Raw genomic sequence first — 24463 nt, forward strand, 5'->3', positions numbered from 1 at the left:
CTCTTTGAGTTAAAAGGTCTGGCAAACATCCAACAGTCTCAGTTAGATGGTACATGCAGTTTTTTCCCACTGTTTTTAAAGATATTTTATATTAATTCCATCTAAAACCAATGGTGGTATGTCATGTCCATTCCTGGATGAAAACAAGAAATAAGAATTAATTCTGAGACACATCTGAGGCCTTAACATCAGGATATTTTTGTCTCTTGAAGTTAGACCTTACTATTTTTGCCCCTGTAGCTGAAAGTGTTATATGCCAGGTGAAGAGAGTGGGAAAATTGCATAAGGGTAGTGCATGTGATGTGCCAAATGTCATTGCATTGGATACAATGTAATTTAAGTGACAACTTAAAAATATTAAATCATGCTGTAAATCACTTATTATACTGTTGTTCATTCAGTCATGCTGAAAAAGAACTCCATGTACTAGAATACAGGTAACCACAATAAAAGATTGTATACTGAGAAAAGTGTATTTTCTAACAGCCCCGGAATTTCAGGACCCACATACTGTTGTCCAAAATCTTGTTCTTCTGAATGTCATCTTCACTTTTATTGTCTTTTTGACTATGTTCTTTTTCAGGAAGCAATGATTTTTCTATTATTAGTCAGGTAGGTTACATACTTCTTCCCAGACATTCTAGTCCTTTAAAAGAAATAATCTTTTAGATTTGTCTTTTTTTTTTTAATCGTTCCTAACTATTGTAGAAGTTACAGACTTGAGGTCAAAAACCCCTTTTGCGCAGCAACTGTATTTGAGATGCATACAATTTGCTAATGCACTCACTGCTCCATACAAAGTATGCCTCAGAGGAGTACATCACAGGCATCTACAGTGATCTTCTCTGGAGAGGCCAGGGAAAACAATGCAGAAGGTAAGTGTGTACCTCCTACTCAGTTTCCATATCCTGACACGAAAGGTGGAAAGCTACAAAGCTTGAAACAAAAGCAAACATTTTAAAAGCTATATTGAACGGGGTGGGGATTATTTCTGAGAATTCATAATTCTAGAACCTCACCAAGTTCCAAAAGCTGCAAGGATGCCTGACAAAAATTAATTGACTCTAGGTGTTTTGATGAAATCTGCAAATTGAGGCAGTTTATTGATTTATTAATGAAATGTAACTAACTATCTATCCATTAGATATATATTCAGAATCAATATCCTTAATGTAACAGAAAAATCAGTTATAGGTCAAGTAGAAAATGCTAATTAACACCTGCAAATATATAAAAAAGCCTTGTAGGGCTAATCCAAGTATTTACACCTACATATAGACACATACATCTCCTGGATGTAGGAGTTGCCATTACTCCTTCCCCATTTTTGCATGTCACTGCCACTTCTGGTGCACCTGCTCAGGTGACTGCACCTGGTAAGGTGACTTGAGAAGTGTCCTGTACCCTGAGATGGAGGTCCAATGTACTGTCCCCACTATACCAGCCTACCCCTGGCTGCTGGCTGCTCCCAGTGCCCTATGGCAGGCTACCCTCTATGTGGTTTGGACAAGGGTCAGGGTGCCCCAGGGTCACTCTTGGCAGGGACAGACTCCCTGTGATAGCAACTGCTTCCTCTTCACAAGATTCCTCATCACAAATGCGTGTCTCCCCTCATGTCTCTTTTAAGATTGACCTCTTCTGAAGTGTCTGTAATTTCCTGGTAGATGTTTAATCCTGATGATGGTCATATTCTTCTCAACCCCTCTCAGACAGTTTTGTGTGTCCCATGCACACCCCTTGGTTGCACTCACATACTTAGCTGCTGCTGAGTGGGCCATTCAACAATGGTGGGGCCTCTGAGTGCCTCCATAGCTTCCCTTCTCCTTCACATAAATATTTCCTTTCACAATCAGGGGGTGTTTGATGGGGGCCAGCAGAATTATGGGAGCAGTTACACTTAGTTGGAGAATGCTTACAAACAATGTACAAGTAAAACTTCTTTACCAGAAAAGGAACTCCCTTGCCTAGTGACACAACTCCTGAACCACAGTACAACTTCAGCAAAAGAATTGTTTTTTCTGCCCCAGCCTCACAGAGAAGCATCAGGCACTCCTGGCAACCTGTGACCTGCAGAGCTCTGTCTGCCATCAGGAGATCAGTGTGGCTGGAGGCCTCTGACATAGCTGGGCAGTGACTGCAGCCAATGCAGGGGAATGAGCTCCACAGTATGTGTCAGCTCCATGACCGAGGAGCCTTTTACTTGTGCGCTAATAATACAGGGACTGAAAGGATCTTTCTGTGCTCTTCTGCACCAGATGCTGAGTTTGTTTATCTGCCTTTATTGGGCCCTCTTGGAAAGGAGCCCTTCCCATTCACCCTGCCTGGGCAAACTGCCCTGCAAATTGCTGTGCCATGCCCTCGCTGCTGTGCCCTACCCTTCCTGACATGCCATGACCCCCTCACCCCCACCCTCCCTCCCAAATGACATGCTCTGCTGACGTGCCATGACTTTTGGCATGTTTATAATGTTGATCTGCTCTGTTGCTGACTCCTGTGTTTCACCCTAGAGCTCTGGTCCCTAGACCCTTTGCTCTAGGCTTATGCTAGTTGCTTCCTATACATTTATTTTTAGTAAACCAGAAAGCTTCCCTTAGGAGAAAATCAGAAAGCAGATAAGAAAAGTGTTTGCTCCCTCCAAACAAATGGACAGCTGGTTTAACTGCCCTTCACATATTCCAACATCTAAGGCATCACAGGACACTTCCCTTCTTTCATACAACACCCCATCAACACACCTCAAACATTGTATCTGTGGATATGTCTGTATGCATTCTGTAAAACTTTTATTCCTGCAGGCTGCAGAGAATCCTATTTGTTATTCATCTAGCTGGTTAGTTTGTTGACCTGCTGTTAACATCTATAAAAATGTGATAATGATTGAAAAGCCCAGAGATATGACTAGGACTCTGAAAAAAGAGCCATGCTTGGATCACAGTCAGAATCCCAGTGGCAAAAAAATGTTTATTTAACTTTGAAAAATCCCTAAAAGGCACATATGAAGGCTCACAATTAAATGTGGTTTTCTGATCCATATCATCATACATTCACGTACTTATCTCAGCTGTGCTAGCTTCTAGGAATTTGGGCACCTGTCTCAATCTATGGACCCTTACATTGGCAGATATCCTAAACTTGCTTAAATTTAGTCACAAGAATGTATGGATAAATGCCACTCACTTTATCTCAATGTTTTTACCATTCAGTCTTTTGGAGAGGGAAGAAGTACCAGCCTGTATTTTTTTGTGTGCTGTGTACATATATATATATATATATATATTTATAGTTATATTTTAAGCAGTTTTGTTCCTTTTCTTTATAGATATTTATGGAGCCATATGCACACTTTTCCTTTGTTTGGGGACAAGTATGGGTCTTCTAAGGACAGATGTATGAGGACTGAAGGACTCCTGTCTGAAGCAGTGGAAATGTCAAGAAGGGGCGGGAAGACAACAGATACAAAAAAATTGTAATTTATTTCTAGGCAAATTGGTTCTTATTGACTCTTTTTTGAACTAATTAAAGTCATACAATTATCAAGGTTGAAAGGGACCCCTGGAGATCATTTAGTCAAACTGCTCTGGTCAGAAAAGGTTTTGCTAGGGCAGGTTGTTCATGTTGCTGAACATCTACCATGTGCAGGTTTTCATTGGCTCAGAGGATAGAAATTCGACCAAATCTCAGACAAATCTGTTTCTGGGTTAATCCTATTATGACTTTTTTCTTTTACATTTAATCTGAATGTCATGTAAATAAATTTATTACTATTTCCCCTTGTCCTGTCACTGAATACCCCTGAGAAGAGTTTGAATTTGTCTTCTTTACTCCAATCTCTCAAGAATTTTTGCACATTGATTTCATCCCACTCCCAATATTTCTTCAAGTCACCCAAGAGAACCAGGATCTTGGAATATGATGCTTCTGTCAGTTGTACAGAGTGGCACATCTACCTTTTCTTCTTTGTGTTGGGTCTGGTTGGATTGGAGTGAGTTTTGTTCATAGCAGTCTGTTGAGGTGCAATGCTTTGGCTGTGTGACCAGAATGATGTTGATAGCACACTGTGGTTTAGCTGTTGCTGAGCAGCATCCACACCACAGCAGGTCCTTCTCTGCTTCCCATGCTATGCTATCCCCCTGGTAAGACAGATAAGGGTGTAAAATAAGAGGTGAGGGGACATTATCAGGACAACTGACCCAAATGAGCAAAGGACTACTCCATGCAAAGCAATCTGCAGCCACCAAAATCCAAAGGGAGGAGTATTTTGGATAGGTAGCCTTTGCTTAGGGACTGACTGGGCATAGGTTTTCTGTGGGAAGACACAAATAATTGTGTTTGCACCACTTCTTTCGTTCACGTTTTTCCTTTCTTTCCTCTTCCTCTTTCCCTCATTTGTTAAGCTATTTTTATCTTGTCCATAACTTTTGGGGTCTTTTGATCTTCCTATTATTTCTCCCTATGATATTGGTAGCAACGGAATTTAGTGAATGGCTGTGTACTGCTCGGCTGTCAGTCAGGACCAAACCACTACATTCTTGAATTAATTGGTAAGGAAAATACACTCAAAAAGGTTAATGGAACTGCAGAAACTAAGCCAATGATCTAATTTATATGTATGTGGAAAAGAGATTGAGTGTACTTGTTTTACTCTGTGTGTGTGTATAGAAGGGATTCATTTCTGTTAGGAGAATTTGGAAAGGGCTCAGTTAGCTATTCTGCTTCAATTATCTGAGGGAAAAGTGCATAAAGGGGATTTATGAATTTCTAGGTATGGTTCTTGTCATTCTCTGACCATGAGAACTCAGATATTTTGTGTCATGCTCTGTTGTTGCTTACCTTGAACTAAATGACTGCTAACAATGTTAGCTCCCTCTCTGGAAGTGTTAATCATGATACAGACAGGCTCGGACCTAGTGCATAGGAGATGAATAATCCTGCCTTGCTGGAAAAAAAATTGACTAGAATAGCAAACAAGCCTCATCAAACAAACTGTTCCTTTTAACAGCAAAACTGATACAACATGACAACCAATGCCATCACCTAGATTTGGAGTTCAGCCTGTTCAACAAGTTGGCTGAAATAAAAACTCAACTTTAACCTCGCAAAAAGTTTAGGGTCTATTTGGAAAAAAAAAAAGTGTGATGCTCACCCACTTAAGTGTGTATGTTAAGAGACACAGGATAGTTCTGAGTACACAGGCTCACTCTGGAGGTTCTAGATGGTGACACCTTGAAGATTTTGATAGAAAAATTATACCCCACCTTACTCACAGTGCCACCCTACTCCCATGGCAGAGATCAAACTGAAATTGAGTTAATAATACATCATTTACAGAATCACAGAATAGTTGAAAGACACCTCTGGAGACCACCTATGTCAACCCTCGAGCAGGTGACACTGGTATGTGTCCAGAAATGTTCTGAATATTTCCAGAGTGGGATACTTCATGACCTGCCCTTGACAGCCTGTTCCAGCTCTGCCACCCTCAATGTAAAGAAAACTTAGTTGCTTCTTCACAGTTGCTTCTGTCTCAACAATTTTGCAAAGTATAATGGAATAAATGTCTCTCTCTTTTAAGCAATGAAACTATAAACTCATGGAAAATGTTGCATTCAGACCAAATCAAATAAATGTCTTCCCAGAACTAAGGAATTACTTTGAGAGAAGGCATTAAACCTTCCAGATCCATTCTACCTCTAGAGGGCTTCCCAACATCAAATGATTTCTTCCTGCCTAGTAGGAGTCCAAAAGTGCCCCAGGACTGTTACAGATACTCTCACATGATAAGCTCACTGAGCTTAAAACAGAGAATTTCAGATATGGCACATCATATGCTGAAATTTCTAGAGGAACACATGGAACAAAAGAGTTTGAGGACTTATGTTTTCCTGTTCTGGAATCTTGTTCTGCAGAAGGCATGCAATCCAGGGCCCTGAAGTAACTAATCCAGGGCTGCAACACTAAGCACATATTTTAAAACATTCTATAAATCAAAATTTACATTTCACAAGTATCTTCCAGTACAGATTCATTACAGTGGACTGGCCAAATACTACAGCAAGCCTCTGATACCATGGACACAAATGGATTGCTTAAACACATGTGCCTAGAGCAACCTAAACCACTCTAAGGCATCCTAGACATCCCCATGACACTGTCAGATGTGACACTTGATTTATGAGACACCTCTACTGTATATAGAGGCCAGGCATGAATCTAAAATTACTCATCTTCAAATGACACTAGAGACCTATATTTTGGCACTTATACTGAGCTCCATCATTTCACAGGTTTTATCCACCTGTGATTCAGAGTCATCTTATGCAGCACAGTTGTGTGACCATGGCTAATTTTAATATGAAAAGGAATTATTAATATGTGGGAACATAAGTGAGCTAAAGCCTTTCAGAATAATTAAAAACAAAGACAGAAGTATAGCTGCTCTGATAGTCATAACTTTTCCAGTATTCAAGATAAAAATCACTGCCATGGAAATGTATAAAAGCCTAAGGAGCAAAAAATTAAGTTAGAAAAGGATTACAGAACCCTGAGAGAGGTGGTAAAGGACTCCAGAACAAACACTGTTTTTTAACAAGATTCCCAGCCAAAGAGAAGTGTTTTGAAAGAGCCAGTCAAAATTAGGGAATCAACAAATGGCTACAAGATTGGTGCCATGGTTAGGAGTACAGCTACTTAGAGGATGAGACTTGCTTTGAGAAACTTTCTCTGCTGAGGGTTCATGGAAGTCAGCTTCATCGAAGGAGCATGGAGAGTAAACAAAGGGAGCATAGCCATGCACATGCCTGTGGGGCTAGAATCTTATTGTCATCACAGAGATGCAGTGGGATGTCTCCTATGACTGAAATGTTTGAATGGAAGGGTACAGGTTCTTTAAGAAGGACCTGAAGACAGGGGAGTTGAGGAGGTGGTGTTGCCCTCCATGTCAGTGAGCAGCTGGAGAACATGGAGCTTCACCTGAAGATAGGTGAGGAGCTTACAGAGAGTTTATGGGTGAGAAATAAAGGGAGAGCAGGCACAGTGGGAATACTGGGAATGCTACAAATGGCCCATCCAGGAAGACTGAATGTACATGCCCCACTACGGACAGGTGTAGGCTCACATTCAGGAACTTGTGGTACTTGTGGGACAATTCATTCACACTGGTATCTGGTGGAGGGACAGCACAGTGGGTCATAAGCAATCCAGAGGGTTCCTGTAGTGTGTTGAGAGATAGAGGTGCCAGTGAGGAGAGCTGCTATGTTGGACCTTATTCTCACCAACAAGAAGGGGCTGGTAGGGATGTGAAGGTCAAGGGAAGACTGGGCTGCAGTGGCCGATGTTTTTCTGCTTGCTCTGTAGCTGTCTTAATGGAAATGTTATTTCATTTACTATGTTTTATTTGGTTTCCTGTATATTTATTCTGTTAAAACAAAAGTTTGTAATTTCAACAAGTCATTTTTGGTTTAGAGGTATTCTGAGGGCTTATACCTATGTTAGATCTGCAATTTGGTTACTCTTGGTTATACCAAAAATAATGCCAAATAATATTTGCACACACAAAATAAAATTCTATCAAGGACTAGTTTTGTTTAAGATCCCTATCTTTGCAGTTAATTATAACTACTTTTAACAATAAGTAATATTGTAGGTTAATAATCAATTCCAGGTCTATCTAACACGTGAAAAACAATTTGCTATGACAACTTTGAAACTAGTTGTTATTAATTTTTATCTCAGTATATTCTTTCAGAAGACAACCCCTTACTCAAACTTTTTATATTCTTCACATGGAAAAAAGAATTTAGGAAATGTTCCTAATTTGCAGATGGAAAGAGACATAATTTGATTAATGTTATAGAAAATTAAAATTAGATTCAAGAACCACATGCACATCTGCAGGTGTATTTGCTCAAAAAAAGTACCACACCTTTTTAATAGAACTGAAGACACTTGGACATAATCTATCCCTGATGGAAGTTCAGTGTGCTTGACCTAATAAGGAATTTGTCCTAGTCACTAGCTGGTGACCATCAGCCCTTCAGATTAAAATTTGACAGTGTAGACACAGGTGTAACAGGTCTTTGTAAAAGAACAAGATATAGCAAATTACTAGTACTTCAGCATGGTCTAGCTGTAGCACCTAAAAAGCTGATTTGCAAGTTTCTAAATAGAAATGGTAAATATGCTTGTGAGAATATGATGGATAAGTCTTAGGCATTTTTTCACTTTTCTACAGTTTTGTCAACATTTTCCAAATAGTATTTTCAAAGGGGATTACTTTCCCCTGATACCACACCTGAGGCAGATAGACTAGTTTTGTCCTTTGCCCTCTACGTTGTGTAGTTGCATTTCAGAAACTCTTGGCAATGCATTCTGAAATTGTCCAGGGAGTAACAGTTTCGTGTAGTCTAGTACATCCAATTAGGTTTTACAGTCCCTTTTCAAGTGTAACTTTTCAGCTGGATGACTTGTCCTTGGTTAACATGAAATCCATTCATGCAGTTAAATCTTTTATTTTAAGGTTGGGGTGACTTGAGTACTTCTGAGCTGTTACACAAGCTTAAGTCTGTGTACCTAACTACTTGTAATAGTATGTGAGAAGAAAATATTGCACAAAAAAAGCACAGTATATTAATATTTCTATGAGAGTTCAGTTAGATCAGAAAGAATTGTGGATAATCAAGTATGCCAGAACTCTATTAATGATGTTCAAAAGTCAGGAATGTCCTTCATTTCCTCATGACAATTTCACAGTTCAGCTTTGATTTGTAAGCAATGCATTTTGATTTTTTTTTGGTTTTGTCTTCTTTTTTTTAAATGCTTAAAATAATTTTAAGTTGCATGATTGAGTTGAATGAGTAGAAAAAAGACAAACTGATTTAACTCAGACATTTGAAATGAAGAGAGGAATTCACATCTCAGTTCTTTCAGCTCCAGTAACTTGTAATGATAGAGAAAATGTCTCAACATCCATGTCATGCTAATCATGTAACTTAGTGAGAGATGAGAGGTGTTCACAGTAGTATTGGATCCTGAGTTTAAAGATTTAAAAATTACATCTTTAGTTGGGACTCTTTTTTTGGCAATAAATTAATGTTTGAAATATTCTACCAAAGAGAATATTATTCTATATTTGTTTCCAAAATGAAATTCCATGTATTTAAGTGTTCAAATATATTACTATTCTGTGACTTAACATTTTATTCACTGTATATAATTTTTTTCTATATATGGTAATAACCCATGATTATATTTATCTGTGATAATATTGTAATTTTCACATTCTACTTATAGATTTCTTGCTGATTTTGCAGGCAGATATGGAATTTAAGTTGTTCCCTGGCATTATTAAAGTACAAGTTGGTGTTTTTTTTTAATTTGATATTGAATTGGTGACTTTTTGATCTCCATTAAAAAAAACCCCTACCTATTACCTCTAAATATCATGTTTTCTAGTTTATTTTAAGTCAAGCACATTGGAAAGCATATATGAACCTTTATAAGGCCATAATATTTATAAACTACTCTAAATATGGCACCTTATGAAGCAAAATCCATATGAAATAAAACTTGTTGATCTCATGCTGAATACCACCGAGTTTGTTCCAACAGAGCAGATGGAATTTTGACCTTGTACATTGTGTTCTCTCTGATTCACCATATCCTTTCAGAATTGGAAACAATTGCGAATTGTTCTGTGTTTTTGCTAATATGGAACTTTTGTTGTAATTTAAAAAGGCATAATTCTGTGAATTATGAAGTTTACTACATTTTAAAAACGTACATGAGGACTATAAGCAGAGTTGTTTTATTTGGCAGTATCCAACTGCATGGCAAGCAGGACAAGGTATTGCCACTTACAAGCTAGACAGTATAAGAAAAAGACATTACTTTTGAGGGCATCAGGAGAAAATTTTGACTACCATCTGCCTTCTAAGACATGCAAAGTGAATTTCACATGACAGAACATGAATGACTTCCTCTGCAAAGTGAGAAAGCAGATTGTCAAGATTTTTTCACCCAATAACTTATTGTTAAGTCACTGGACTGTCAAAGCCAGTGGTAACTTCTCTGGGATATAAGTTATTTATTAATTTACTTGCTTATTTATTTTGGCAAAGGAAGTGTTCTGTCCTTCCAGAACGTTTCTTAAAATATAAAATCTAAATAAAAATAAGGCACAAATTTACCAAACACTGAAAAATACTTCAAATTTGAAGGCAGTAAAAAAACATGCTTAACTCAGCTGTGATACTTAACTGACATACTGAGTTTCTGCTGACTTCTGAAAGATGGCGAGAGACTATGGGACATAATGTGCATCCCGTACTTGCAATTCTTAGCATAAATAAGCTCAATATATGAGATTTTTCTGTGCAATACATTCTGTAATACCCAAATAATTAATGTTTTTTCATAATTTTTCCCATCAATTTGGAAAATGTGCAGCTAAGAGTTCTATGCATATTTTTATTAAAATCTTGGAATGTCAAAATGGTAAAGAGAAAAGGGAGAAAGAAAATGGTTTTCATTAGTTTTGGCAGTTACTTTAGGCATAAGTATTCCAGTTAAGGAATGGTGGCCAAAAAAATAGCTTTATAATTTATTTTCTTTCTTTTTTGGGATGTTTTGGTGTTATAATTGCTGGTAATAACATGAGTTGGAAACATTTTCCATAAAAGCAAAAGAGTTTAATTTCAACTTATATAATGACTCACATAAGAACTCCATTTACAGACACTTTAACACTGTGAATCATTAATCTCTTTGACAAATTACAACACAACTCTATTAGATTTCCTGTTATAGACTTTAACAGATGTCTAATTAGAAACTGAAAGTGAATTCAGATTAACCAGTACTTGGCATATGTATGGCATCAAATCATTATTTATTGAGATAAAATTTCCTCCGGGGTAAGAAAAAATACTAACACTTTTCTCCATTTTCAAAAAAAGAAAGTACTTTTAAATATTGCATACACACATCCTCAGTTACTAAGCAATATTTTAGAGAGATAAGATAAATATTCTATGGCATTCTTGACAAAATTCTTTTGCAGGGATCAATAATTGCCAGGATTTTCAAACTTTTTAAATGTATTAATTAAGATTAGGAAAAAACCCTGATAAAACAAAACCTCAAACCTTCCATTACACAAGTATCAAACTATTATATCAATACATGAAGACCTACACCCTTGTAAATCACTGAACACACAAGCATAATTTCTCTACCTTTTTATTCAATATCTTCTTTTTGCCAACTATTGGAATATTTTGTTTTCAAGTAAAATTATTCTTGGAGTCATACTTACTATAATGCAGAAAAATGTCTAACATTGTGATTGATTTGATTCATTGTTTCTGGGCATGGAAAATTTAACATGGCTATGGTTAGTTCACATACCCTTTTCTCATTACCAGGTGTAGTATATTTTTGAGATTGATCTTGTCACATGAAAGGCGAGATCAGGTTTATCAGTGGATACAGAAATCATATTTAGGATTTGGCACCTTCTCTACTAGAATTTTTAATTGCTTAAATAGAATAATAAAATAAACTATTTGATAAAAAATAAAAAAGAAAGGCAGTTTTTAGGGACATACTTAAAAAAAGTAATGAATTCAAGTTCCATAGCAAAATTAGTTCATAGCAGTTTTGAACTGAATTTCAGAAAATAACATCTCCAAAACACTTGTCTTTGTTGCATAAAGCTTTAACCAAAGATACATTGCCTTAAGCCACATCTAGTTTAAATTGTGGTTTGGAACATAAATATATATTTTTAACAAATTTTCCTGATCATGCCATGCCATGCCAATTGTTACCATATTTTAGACACAGTTTTAAAGAGGATTTCCCCCCCACAAAAAAAAGCCCAACCCTTCCCATAGAGAAAACTGAATTGGAAATAGTTCCAGTGCTCATCAAATGCTCTCCAATACCTAATGCAGAAGTGCTTGATCTACCATACCTCTTCAAACAGCATGCCCGATGTTCCATCTAAGCCATCAAAAAAATCTATTTCAAAGGAAAAGCAAGCAAGCAACCAACACTGTAGAAACAGAAGCCTTCATAAAGTTGGTTTTGATTTGCTAATCAATTCCTGCTGAAGAACAGCAGATTTTTATGAAAAATATGTTGCTACTGTAGATATAACCTTAGTGTTATCTGCAGGATGTTCATAATCTCAGTATTTTGTTTTGCTTAAGGTGAATAATTCAGTATACTCATCCTCATTCAACCCACTTTTGAGCATATCTACTACATCCAATATATCTCTTGGGTAAGAAGAACAACTTAGATGTGTAGACATACTTCTAAATATTTCAACATTCAGTACCAACATAACCATTTTTAAGTACCTGACTACCAGTGCAGAATCCAAAAGCCTTGCAAACACATTCTGTGTGTAGTGTGTGACAATATGCTCCTGCAACCCAGGAACATAATTGTATCATGAACTGCATAAAAAGAAGTGCAGCCAGCAGGTTTCACTCTTATGAGACCCCACCTGGAGTACCACATTCAGCTTTGGGGGCTTACAGGAAAGACAACTATCTCTTGTAGTGTAGAGGGACATGAATATGGTCAGATGATGGGAGCAACTCTCATATGAGGAAATGTTCAGGCAGTTGAGATTGTTTAACCTGGAGAAGGCTCCAGGGTCACTTTCATGAAGGCTTCCAATATTTTACTTCCTTTACTTTAGAGGAAGATGATAAGAAAGAATAAAATATTTTAACAGGGTGTATAATGGCAGGGCAAGGGGCAATGCTTTTTAACTGAAAAAGGGTAGATTTAAATTGGACTTAAGCAAGAAATTTTTTACTGTGAGGGTGGTGAGGCACTGGAACAGGTTGCCCAGAGAAGTTGTGGATGCCCATATCCCTGGAAATGTTCAAGGCCAGGTTAGATGGAGCTTTGAGCAACCTGATCTAGTGGAAGGTTTCCCCTGCCCATGGAAGGGATGGTTGGAACTAGATGATCTTTGAGGTCCTGTCCTATTCTAAGCATTCTATGATTTTATGAAATGGTTAAACATGCAGGAAAGGGACTCTCAAAAATAAGTAGCATGAATAGAAATATCCCTAATCTGATCAGCAAGACCTCCAAAACCAGAAATACATATACTAAAAACCTATTATCCAGAATTTATTCATCTTAATCTTAAAAATTACTTGATATCTTTGGCCAGAATTAACACCATGCAATTGTTCTGATGTTTTACCTCATTTTGTTAAAAAGCACACTACCCCCTCAAAAAGGAAAAAAAAAAATTGAACTAAACAAAAGAAATCAACCTGTTAAAAAAGTCAAACAAATATTTATTTTACTTAATATGTATTTAAGATATTGTGTACTCTTTTCTGTAAGACAAGTAAAACCTATGTTCTCTCAGGGTTTTGACAGGTTATTCTTTTTTGATTGACATATTCCTGTGCATCTGTTTCTCACTATATAACAGACTTAAGGATTAATCATTTTAGAAAAGAGTAATTAAGAAGACTAGTTATGACCTTTATGATCTGGTGACTAGGACAATTCTTGGACATGATGTGATGTTTTCATCTTTGCCTCTATATCAGTTTTATGTTTTATCCAATGAATATTTAATACAAGTTCATAGAGGCTAGATCTGTAGACACACTGGCATCTTTTTGATAGCTATGGGTAAAAACTACACTAGAAACTGTGTCTGCTGAAATGTACTTTCAACAGTCTATTGGGTAATGATGCCATAAAACTTCCAGTGAATCTATATCTTGAGTCTCTAGTCAAGTGAAAAGTTACAGCCAAGCATTTCAAAAGTTTAGCATTTACCTAATCCCTAATGGGGTTTAATTACCTTAAAGTTCATGCAGTCGTATAACACCCATTACTTTGCTTAGGTCAAACCTTTTCTCCTGAGAATAATGATGTCACTGTGTATAAATTCAGAGAATCCTGCTTATGTGACAGTCTTACAGGGAAAAAACCCTACACAAAACTTCCCTTCACTGAATAAGAGGGTCAGAAGGGTAATCTATTTCCTATTTAGTAATTCATATTAATATTTATATTATTGACATTAATATTTAATAAATATGTATTATATTTTATTAAATTTTAATTTAATATCAGTTTAAGGATGCTGAGTCAAATACATTTTCACGGTCTCCATTTGGTTTCTACTTGTTCCTCATGAGAAGTCCTTAACAGTCACAAACCTCTCTCAGAGTTATGACTATATCAGAATACATCTCAACCTTTTCAAAGCCCAAATATATCTTGTTATTGGAACATAATTTTGGTAATACTCTTCTAGCATTATTTTTCTATTTATATACATTACCAACTATTTTTTTAGTTATCCCTCTCAATTAATTTGATTTTACTTGCTCTCTGTCATCAATTTCCCTCCTTTTCCTGCTGCTTTCATGTTGATCAGAACAAGATTTTTTTTCTGTGGTGCTGTCTTTTTGGAAATGACAGCCATTTAAAGCAGATATTTAGATTAAATAATGAATTAACATTTTACTTTTCTTATTTGTGGAAAAGGAATATATTGATAAATTGGAGAACTAGATAACCACATTATCTGTAGTTACTTCCCCATTTCCATGATTTATTATTTTTATTATAGCATCAACCAAATTCCAGCACCTAAGTTTGAATATTAATAATGTCATGCCAGTTGCCTTTGTTATCCTTTGGGCATATAATCATACTGACTACTTAGAAGACATCAGTTTCTGAGAGAGGTAGATATTTTCAAAGGTTTTCCTGCTCAGCCTAATGTTCCTTACACAGGAACAAGCACACACAGACTATCTGCTTTTGAAAAGCTTTCCTTGAATGCTTACCTTTGATCAACTTTCATTTCTTCCTCTTATTAAGGAAACTTCCAGAAGCCAAAGCACACTTAAAAGTGAAGAGGAAGTGATTGCAACTAAGACTGTCAAAGAGTCCACTGATTCAACACACTCCCTAAGGAGCTTATTAATGTCAGAATTCTTGGGAGCTCATGTGTAATGTTAGATATTGTTATAAGGAAGAAACATCCCTAAGGTTCTTGGTCCTGGAGAAGTTTCTATCACCTTTTCCTGGGGCAAATCTTTACTGAACACAGATGGCCTCAGTAAGGAAGATGTAACTTATATTTATTTACATTATCCTGAGCTAATATAGATAAGAGAGCACGTGTGCTTGTTTTCATATCTTTTTATTTTCCAATAGATTTTTGTGTTAGTGTGAGTATCTTAACAACCTGTTTCCCATGACTCTCACATGTTCTACTGTTTACCATTACTAATGATCCCATGTTCACTGTCTTTCTAAAAACATCAAACAATGCTGATAGCTTTTTCTGGGAATCAGTAGAATGTCACAAATATTCATGAGTGTTTCCCATCAAAAGTCTTTTCTAAATCCTCAGGACTTTGCAGCAGTATAAGCCTGAAATTCCTGGATTGTTGAGCCTTCATTGATTAAGGCTTTAATCAAAGGGTAAAGAAAAGGAAAGGACCAGAAAAAGGCATGGAGAAGTAAAAGGTTTTTTCCCTACACAGAAATGAGCTGTCACAGAAAAGCTGATGTGGCTAAAACTACTTTTTTTACTTTTTTTATAGCCTTGACACACCTGCCATATGTACAGTGCAACCTATTTAAGTATAAAAATAAGACACTTAAAACAAGAGGCAGGGTTGCCCTCAGATCCCAATAAAGTAAGTAGAAAGAAAATGCATTAACTATCTGACTTTTTCTGTGGAGATTTTCTCTGCAATTACCATATAGAAAGCTACTTTTCCATAAAGTTCCAATAGATATCTTCCTTAAGGTAAGGTGGGATATATACTGATATTAGTATATCTTCCCATATGAGACACATGTATATGAGCCTATTTAAATTATGCATCAAGTAAACACATATACATGTGCACATATCCATATAAGTATCTTCTCTTTATTTATCTCTATAATATTAAACTTAGCCATCTGAAAGTACATCAAAGGAAGTATCTTGCAGGAATTATCACAGAACTGACCATTTTCTCCCACCTCATTCATCCTGTTCTTCTTTTTCAAAAGCAATTCTATCAACATTAATACTGTAATATCAAACTATATTAAAAATTAGTGCTTCTTATTTTGAAATACTGAAATAACATAATTGCATAATGACTGATTTCTTCTGAAAAACTTAGAGACAAAATTTATGACTCTTCAGGACTCAGAGATATCTGAGATGTTTGAGTAATTTTTATATTAAGCAATAAGAAAAAATAGAACTGCGTTCATAATAGATTATTGAAGGTTTCTCTATGATAGCCATATTTTATATTGAAAAAAATATTTGTCATCCAAGGTCAAACTATAGGGTAGGATAAAGTAGAAAGATTTTACTTGCATATCTCTGTCTCTGTTCATAGGCAGACTGACATCTTAATAATCTGAAAGGTCTCAGAAGGAGAAAAAACCCTCAGAATATACTAAGTAATTAATATTCTTATTATCTTCTTGTGATAGGTTTTTAAGATTTCATCATGAATAGTAATGGGTCTGATGAACACTGAGCTGTCAGAGAACAGTGGCAACTACACCAGACACAGTTGTGTAGGCTCAACACCCAAGCTTAGGCAGACCAAATGTTCTTTTTGTGAGACAGGGGCTCAGTAGTTACGTTGTTTTAGGTACAAACCCTAGGTCTCATTTCTACTATGAACATATAATTAATCCTCTCTATTTGAAGTTACTGATCATTTGAGGCTGCTTGTAATGTAGTGATCATGGAGAATATGGGTCAGGTGAAGAGCAAAGTCAGGAGCCTGAATTTTAGGATGCAAAATTCCACCTTTCCCAGAAGTTAGTTACTTGGACGCCCTGGGATGGACCCTTAAGGCATGGGATCAAAAAAGAAGGAAATGTGCAGCATCAGTACAGAATTTATTCTGTACCTACAGGGGCTTCTATGTTTGTCACCATTCTTTAGTTTGTTTCTTTTTTTGTTTTTCTAACTGCAACCATTTATTTCTTTCATGAACCATTTATGCAATAACTCCATTAAGCAATATTCATCTGACTTCTGAAATAATTTTTAAAATAATGTTCACCTTTGCATACTACTCTCTCTTTATTCTCTTAAAATAACAAAAAAATCTAACAGTCTTGCAAGTGAGGTACTAAAATAATATTATTCATGCCTAAAAACTAACTGATGGAAATCCACTAAGAAGAACATCTGAGGTAGTTTATCAGTTTTTCCCTGCCCTAACTCTCCAAGTGCACTATAAATGTGGGTTTTCCATTAGGATAGTGTTTATTTAACTTATCTTCTGGCAATTGCTTTTGCAAGATATACTAGCAACATTCAGAAACAATCTCATAGTAAAGGAAACCTGTATTTTCAGAAAGATAATTTTTTATGTGTTGCAAAATCGACATAATCATAGTAATTTACACTTATAAATAGTATAGATGGAGTAAATATGTAAACAGAGATTCTAGCAGCTATGGCTGTATGATCACTATTCCATGCCTATTTGAAATTACTTATAGCTTATCTCCATCTTTATTGTCAAAAAATCCTGATTCAGTCCATAATATTTAAAATGCATTTATTTGTATTTTACGTTTTCTTTTTATTTTTTTTACCATAAAGAATAAACTCAGCAGACTTCTTTACTGCAGGATCTGCAAAAGACATAAGAGAAGGTTACAATTTTGTGTTATAGCTTTCATTTCATAAGTTATCATCTTAGTATCTTCACAAAGAGTAGTCTGATGCCAAAAGATAAATCCAGTGCAACACAGAAATTGCTATATCAATAAATAGAAACTGTAGACTTTCATTTTTCACTTGCTTTTTACTTCATACTTTTTTAAAATAAAAAGCATGCAACTGCAGTCACACCTTGAATAAATGTGATGGCATCCAATAATGCTCACATGATAAAAAGAAAAAAATAATAGAATATCATGGATAAGATTCTGCCTGACCTCCAGAGGCTGATATGTCAGTAGTCCCACTGATGTTATTAGCTGTGACAGTACTCCAGGAAGAATTATAATTTATTAAGCCTAGTAGGACTGGCTGCTGTAATCATTTTTGCTAGAAGGTGTTCAGAGCCAATTAGAAAAAAAAAAAAACATCATTTGAAGAAATAACTCTTTAATAAGTAGGGCTTCTATCCTACTTGCTTTCTCAATTTTATTCTGATTTTAACCTTAACAACTCATAGAAACTGATATTTGTACTAAAGAGCAATCTACTACACATCAGCAAAAGTAATTGTCTTACAATACAGTATAATTTACTTACTGAACTGTTGGGATATGAAGAGATATAAATTATTTGAAGTATAAAGGTTATTTCCTTAACCTGTTATAATTTAGAAGTAACTTTTTTTCCATTAGTTTAAGCTACCTGATGGAAGAGAAAGACTGGCTCTGGGTCACTTTATAGTAATTTAATTATAATTATTGATTTGAGGAAAGTGGTGGCATATTTTCCAAGCAAATTTTTTCTGTAACTGAGTTTTTCTAACACTCAACTAAAGTACTCAGCAGTTTTATTTAAATAATTGTTTTGTCATTCATTAAGAATTGCCAATGATTACAAGAACAATTGTAAGAATTAAGTTACCAGTGGCTCAGTGAAATGCTATTGACAACTGCTTTGAGAGAAAAGGTCTTATTTCCTCTTAGTCATCACAAAAACAGCTGCTATACAAGTATAAAAAAAAGTACTGATTACCCCTGTGGGGACAGGGGAAGTTTTGACTGAAAAGATTTAGTATTAAATCAGGCACTTAAGCTTGAGACAGAAGATTTCAGATGTATTTGTCTTCAAATAATTTTGCTGTATAAGAAACTGTTCCTTAAAGTTGTATTTGTAGCTAAGAGGATCATTCTTTCCTTGTGGATAAGCACATCCATCCCATAAATAACTCCCTAGAGTAATGCTCTCCTTCAGATATTCAAAAGTGTCTGCTAGACATTGTTTAAAAAATCTGTATTTAAAAGCAACAATAGGAAATTTTTCTGAGCTGCGTGCTCATTAATAATGGAAGGTGTTAGCAATGCTGTTCTGGTTTAGTATTGTAAGGTATTTTAAAAAACACAGATCATACACTTTCAGCAGTTATTCTCTTGCATTCATGTTTTCTTTTGCTTTGATAATAAATGCTGCCTGGAATACTTTCTGGTTTTTTTTATGTTTGCACTACATTTTTTTTCTTGCATATTCTGCATTGTCACCAAAGATCACTTAAATGATCAGATAAAAAAGAAATGGTGGGATTTTCTTAAAAGAGACTCTGGGGTTCATGGCAATAAATCCATAGTCCCAGATTTTGGAAGATATGTCTGCTTCTTCTTAAGTCTCAAAAGGTTAAGAAAATGCCTCATAAAAGAAAAGAAATTTGAACTTTTGCATGTCGTAAACAACAGTTCTTCAGAGAAGTTCATCAATTCAGCAGTTTGTTTTTTTTCTGATAGCATAAAAAAAGTTGTATATTAGTTACATTTACTGTTAGAGTAATTTGCCAGCTTAAGATGCACCTAACTTCTTTTTCTTCTCAGAAATTTAAACAAAAACTACAATGTATTAAATTGAATGCATTCTGTTAAAGTTTTCATTGAAAGAAATTATATCAAAACTAGTTTTGAAGATTGGTTGTTCATCACCTCCATACATGAAGAAAACCACTGGAGATATTCTTGAGCAGTTATAGAATCTTTCTAATTATATTAAATCACTATTAGGTAGCTTTATAACCCCATAAAAACTCTATAATCTTCACCCTCAAACATTAACAATACATTTTAAGTTAGCTGTCATTAATAAAACTGGTTTTAAACATAATCATAAATCCTTTTTTCCAATTTAGTTTAAATAAATATTTTCAACACGATTTCCAGCAAAACATGTATTTAATGTTTGATTCATAACTGTAAAATAACCTGCATGTCGGGCTGATTATAAATAAGAAGCACAGTGCCAATATATGGCCTTATGTGCACTGCCTTGTGTCAAATATAAATCTGGAGATTTGATGTATGTGTATATATGTATATATATACACACATATATGTATATTAATACTTTCCTATAATGCTAACAATCCTAACAATCAAGAAATAAGCCCTCTGAACAGGGAATAATGACAGAAGTTATATTCCATAAAGCTGAAGACGTCCCAACAACCATTTGGATATCCTTTTATATCAGATTTTGATATTACACTGAGGAACAGTTTGCTTTGCAATCATCTGGTAATGAGACATGAGAGTATTCCAAGCTATCAATAAACATCCAAAGCTTGTCCTTGTATATATTACTTACCTTCTTCGTTTTCATTGTAACAGGCAAGACACATGGAAAACATAGTCTTTGAAGAAACCCTGACTCTAAGGACTTGCCTTTAGACCTGCAAGTAAAATGCTGACTTAATTGTGATTTTGCTGTTTCTTCTTGGGTTTCCATTAAAATGTGATTAACCTAAAACTAAAGTAAGTTACTAATACTGATTTAATTATATTTTCATGTGAATTTTAAATGAAATGCAGCAGAAGTGTAGCACAAATATTATATTACTTATAGCTTCCTGCAGTAGTTTATTCAGATTGTAATTTCAATTTAGTTTTAATTTCGATTTAATTGAATAATATAGTTGCACTGAATAATGAGTATAGTAATTAAACTGATACATCTAGAGTTTATTTGTCTAGTTGAAATTATATGAAACTTTGGAGAGAAAAAATAAAAGATAAATCTGCCTGGTTTTAATCTTTCAAATTTGATATTAAGAATTTTATTACACATGTTCTTTATTTTCTATATGAGAGATATGAGGTTCCCTGATTAAATGCACTGGAATCAATTATATTCTAATTGTACATTTGATTTTAGATGCATCATCTGAGTTCCTCCAGAATTGTTTCGTAGATAAGCTGCATACAGCTGCAACAAAAACTTGATTCTCTGGAAATACATACAAATATATACAAATTGTGGAACAAGCAGCTGGAGAATAGCCCCATGGAGAGATACCTGGGAGTTTGCTGATGATGTGTCAATAGTGTTCCTCAGCAGCTGTGTCGTGGGGTGCATCAGACACAGAGTCTCCAGCCAGTCAAACAAGACGATGCTCCTGCCCTACACTACGCTGGTGTGGCCTTGCCTCACAGGATCACAGAATGGATCAGGTTGAAAGGGACCACAGTGGTCCACCTGGCCCTCCCTTCTCAGGCAGGGTCATCCTAGAGCACATGGCACAAGATTGTATTCAGACAGTTCTTTAATATTTCCAATAAAGGAAAACTCCACAGCTTCTCTGGGAAATCTGTTCCGGTGCAAAGTCACTCACACAGTAATGAAGTTCTTCATCATATTCATTGAAGTTCCTGTATGTCAATGCCTGCCCATTGCCTCCTGTCCTATTGCCTGGCACCACTAAGAACAGGCTGGCTCCACCCTCTTGGCACCCTCCCTTTAGACACTGATAGACATTGATGAGGTCTCCTCTCAATCATCTTTCTTGAGGATGAACAGGCCCAGCTCCCACATCCTTTCCTCATAAGAGAGTTGCTCAGTCTGTTGATAATCTTTGTTGTTATCTATAGGACCTATTCTAGGATCTCCATCTCTCTCTGGTACTGAGGATCCCAGAACTGGACACAGAACTCCAGATGTCACCTCACTAGGGCTAAGTAGAGAAACAGGATCACCTCCTTCAAACAGCTGGCAATGCTTTTCATAATCCACCCCAGGATTCTCTTGGCCACAAGGGCGCACTCCTGACTCATGGGCAATGAGTCATGACTTGTTTTCCTCCAAGACCCCCAAGTCCTTCTCTGCAGAGTTCCTTTCCCTCAGACTTTCCACAGGTGCTTTCTCCAACCTGAAGTGGTGCATGGGGTTATCCCTCCCTGAATGAAGGACCCTGAATGTGCCCTCATTGAGTTTCAGAGTAGTTAAGTGCTGTGTGCAGTTCTGAGTGCCTCAGTTTAAGAGGACTATAAAGGTTTGGGACTGTATCCAGAGGAAGGCAGCCAAAATAGTGAATGGCCTCAAGAAGTAAGACTTATGAAGAATGGCTGAGGTAATTTGTTTCAGTCTGACAAAGTCAGGTGACCTCACAGCAATCTACATTTTCCTCAAGGGGAAAGTGGAGAGGGAGGTGCTAATCTTTCTCTGGTGACCAGTGATAGAACAGGAGGAAATGGAAGGAAGCTGCATTGGGGAAGTTCAGATTGGCATTATGAAAAGTTTCTTCACTGAGAGGGTGATCAGTGAGTGCAACAGCCTCCCCAGGGAAGAGATTGTGGCATCAAGATGGTCAGAGTTCAAGGAGTATCTGGAGAAGGCTGTTAATTACACAGCTAAGTCTTAGGTAGTGCTGCAAGGAGCAGAGAGCTTGACTCAAAGTGTCTCTTATGCCTCTCTTACAGTGTTAGACTGGCATGTGTTTTGAAAAGAAGACTTAATTTAAATTTGTTGTTTGCTTATAATTTATTGTCCTCCAATATGTTGCAAGAAAGTAATAAGAAATATCGTAAAAATTTTGTCATGTGATCGTTATATGTGACAATATATATTCTATATTTCTATATTTACATATATATGTAAATAATACAAAATTCAGCTATTAAAAATAATAAAAGAGTGATGATATTTCACAATCATGAAAATTAAACATGGTGTCATGCCCAGGAATAGAAGTTGGGGAAAAGAAGGAGAAAAGGAGGAAGGTTTGGAGTTATGGTGTTTATCTTCCCAAATAGCTATTATGTATGAAAGAGCCCTGCTTTCCTGGAGATGGCTGAACAACTGTCTGATGATGGGAATGAGCAAATGAACTCCTGGTTTTGGTTTGCTTGTCTGTACAGTTATTTTATTTACCTATTAAACTGTCTCTATCTCAGCTCATGAGTTTTCTCACTTATATTCTTATTCTCTTCACATCCTGCTTGGGGGAAATGAGTGAGCAGCTGCTTGGTGCTTGGTTTCCAGCTGGGGTTGAATCAAAACAGACTGCTTTTCATAATAGAAATTACTGACCAGGACTAGCAAACTTACAGAATACAAAGGAGTATTTAAAAACCCGACTTTAGATCACAAGGAAACTGACAGAAGGAAGATGAAGAGATGTGACTAAAGGCTGGGCCACAAATTATGTGGAACTATAAGAAGGAGAAAGCCTCTGCTCTTTTAAGAGTGTCTGGCCAAGGATATTTTCAGTGCTAAAATGGATAATGAGAAAGGAGGAAAACCATGCATGAGAACATACAGGGACACAGTCCTGACTGGCAAATGATGAGGGAGGGACAACCAAACCTAACCAGTCAAATTAGTTGATAATTGGTATGTTCAATATGGAAGTGTTTATTTCAGCAAAATTTTCTGATCAACAACTTTCTCAAAAGGGACACCAAGTAAAAGGGAGATGGTAAACAAAACATTTGGAGGCATAGCTCTGACAGAAAAACATAATAGAGACAAAGACAGGAAATATTTGTCAGGCACACAAATTTAAGTGTGTGAATTGATCTTTTTGATCACAAAACTGCAAGAAAACAACGACTTTGAAAATAGTAAGGATGAGAACCTGAGGGTTCAGATTGCTGTTTGGACTGTTTCAAATAATGAGGGAATATGCTTGAGAAGGGAGAACAGAAGGAAGCAATGGAGGAAGAAATGGAATGGGGTACAAAAGTGTCTGGTTGTAAACCGTGGCTAGTCAGTACACTTGTATGAGCAATCCCTGCTCCTGATGACTGCAATCTGCTCTATCTTTTTCTTATATCCTTACTTTTCATTTGTTTCATAGCAAGAGGAAAATATATTTCTGTGATTTGGAGAAAAGATCATGTTAGAAAACAAAGGAGACAGAATGGGCCAACACAGCTGCAGAACAGTGCTTCATCAACAAGTTAATATATTTATAGTTCCACACTGCTATGTTAAACCTGGAGAGGAACACTTATTTTCTGATGTTTAAAACAGTGTTATAATTTTGAAGGACTAATTTATTTCAACAATATTTCATGGACTTTTTTTTCCTATTCCAGACACAAATTCATCAGTAATAAATTGCAACAATCAATAGTGCCTTGGCTTTTTTATCTGAATTACTTGAAAAAAGAGATTTACAGGATGGTTTTCAAGTTCAGTGAGATCTATATCTTTTTTTCTCAAAAAATGTATTCTGTGACAAACCCAGGAGGCAGACACATCACAGGAAAAACATTTATTAAATTGCTCATTGATTTCTTTATCAGAGGTTTTGTTCTACACTCACTTCCTTGCACTCTTCAGTTCAAAGCATTATGCAGAAGTTAGGAATAAGAGGACTTCTCACCTGTCCTGTGGGCACCAGTCTTTAAGAGAGCACAGCTGAACCTTTCTCCTTTTGCTCTACTTTGAATGCTCAGAATCCTGCTGCTTCTCTTCAAACCTCAATTGTAATACATTTAACACTCA

General features: G+C 36.0%; 1 long non-coding RNA gene across 2 annotated transcripts in view; it reads right to left on the reverse strand.

Moving 5' to 3' along the window:
* The window catches only part of LOC146768723 (uncharacterized), a 48264-nt gene that overhangs the window by 18341 nt on the left and 5460 nt on the right, over positions 1–24463 (reverse strand). The window contains exons 1-2 of one of the 2 annotated variants that reach the window (XR_014955925.1): positions 3948–24463; positions 1–133 (exon numbers count right to left, since the gene is read on the reverse strand). The exon at positions 3948–24463 is cut by the window's right edge and continues 5460 nt beyond it. This is a non-coding gene — a long non-coding RNA (uncharacterized LOC146768723). The other variant, XR_014955924.1, reaches the window with a different exon arrangement.

This window comes from Lonchura striata, chromosome 1, assembly GCF_050655825.1.
Source record: "Lonchura striata isolate lonStrDom1 chromosome 1, ASM5065582v1, whole genome shotgun sequence".
Lineage (NCBI taxonomy): Eukaryota > Metazoa > Chordata > Aves > Passeriformes > Estrildidae > Lonchura > Lonchura striata.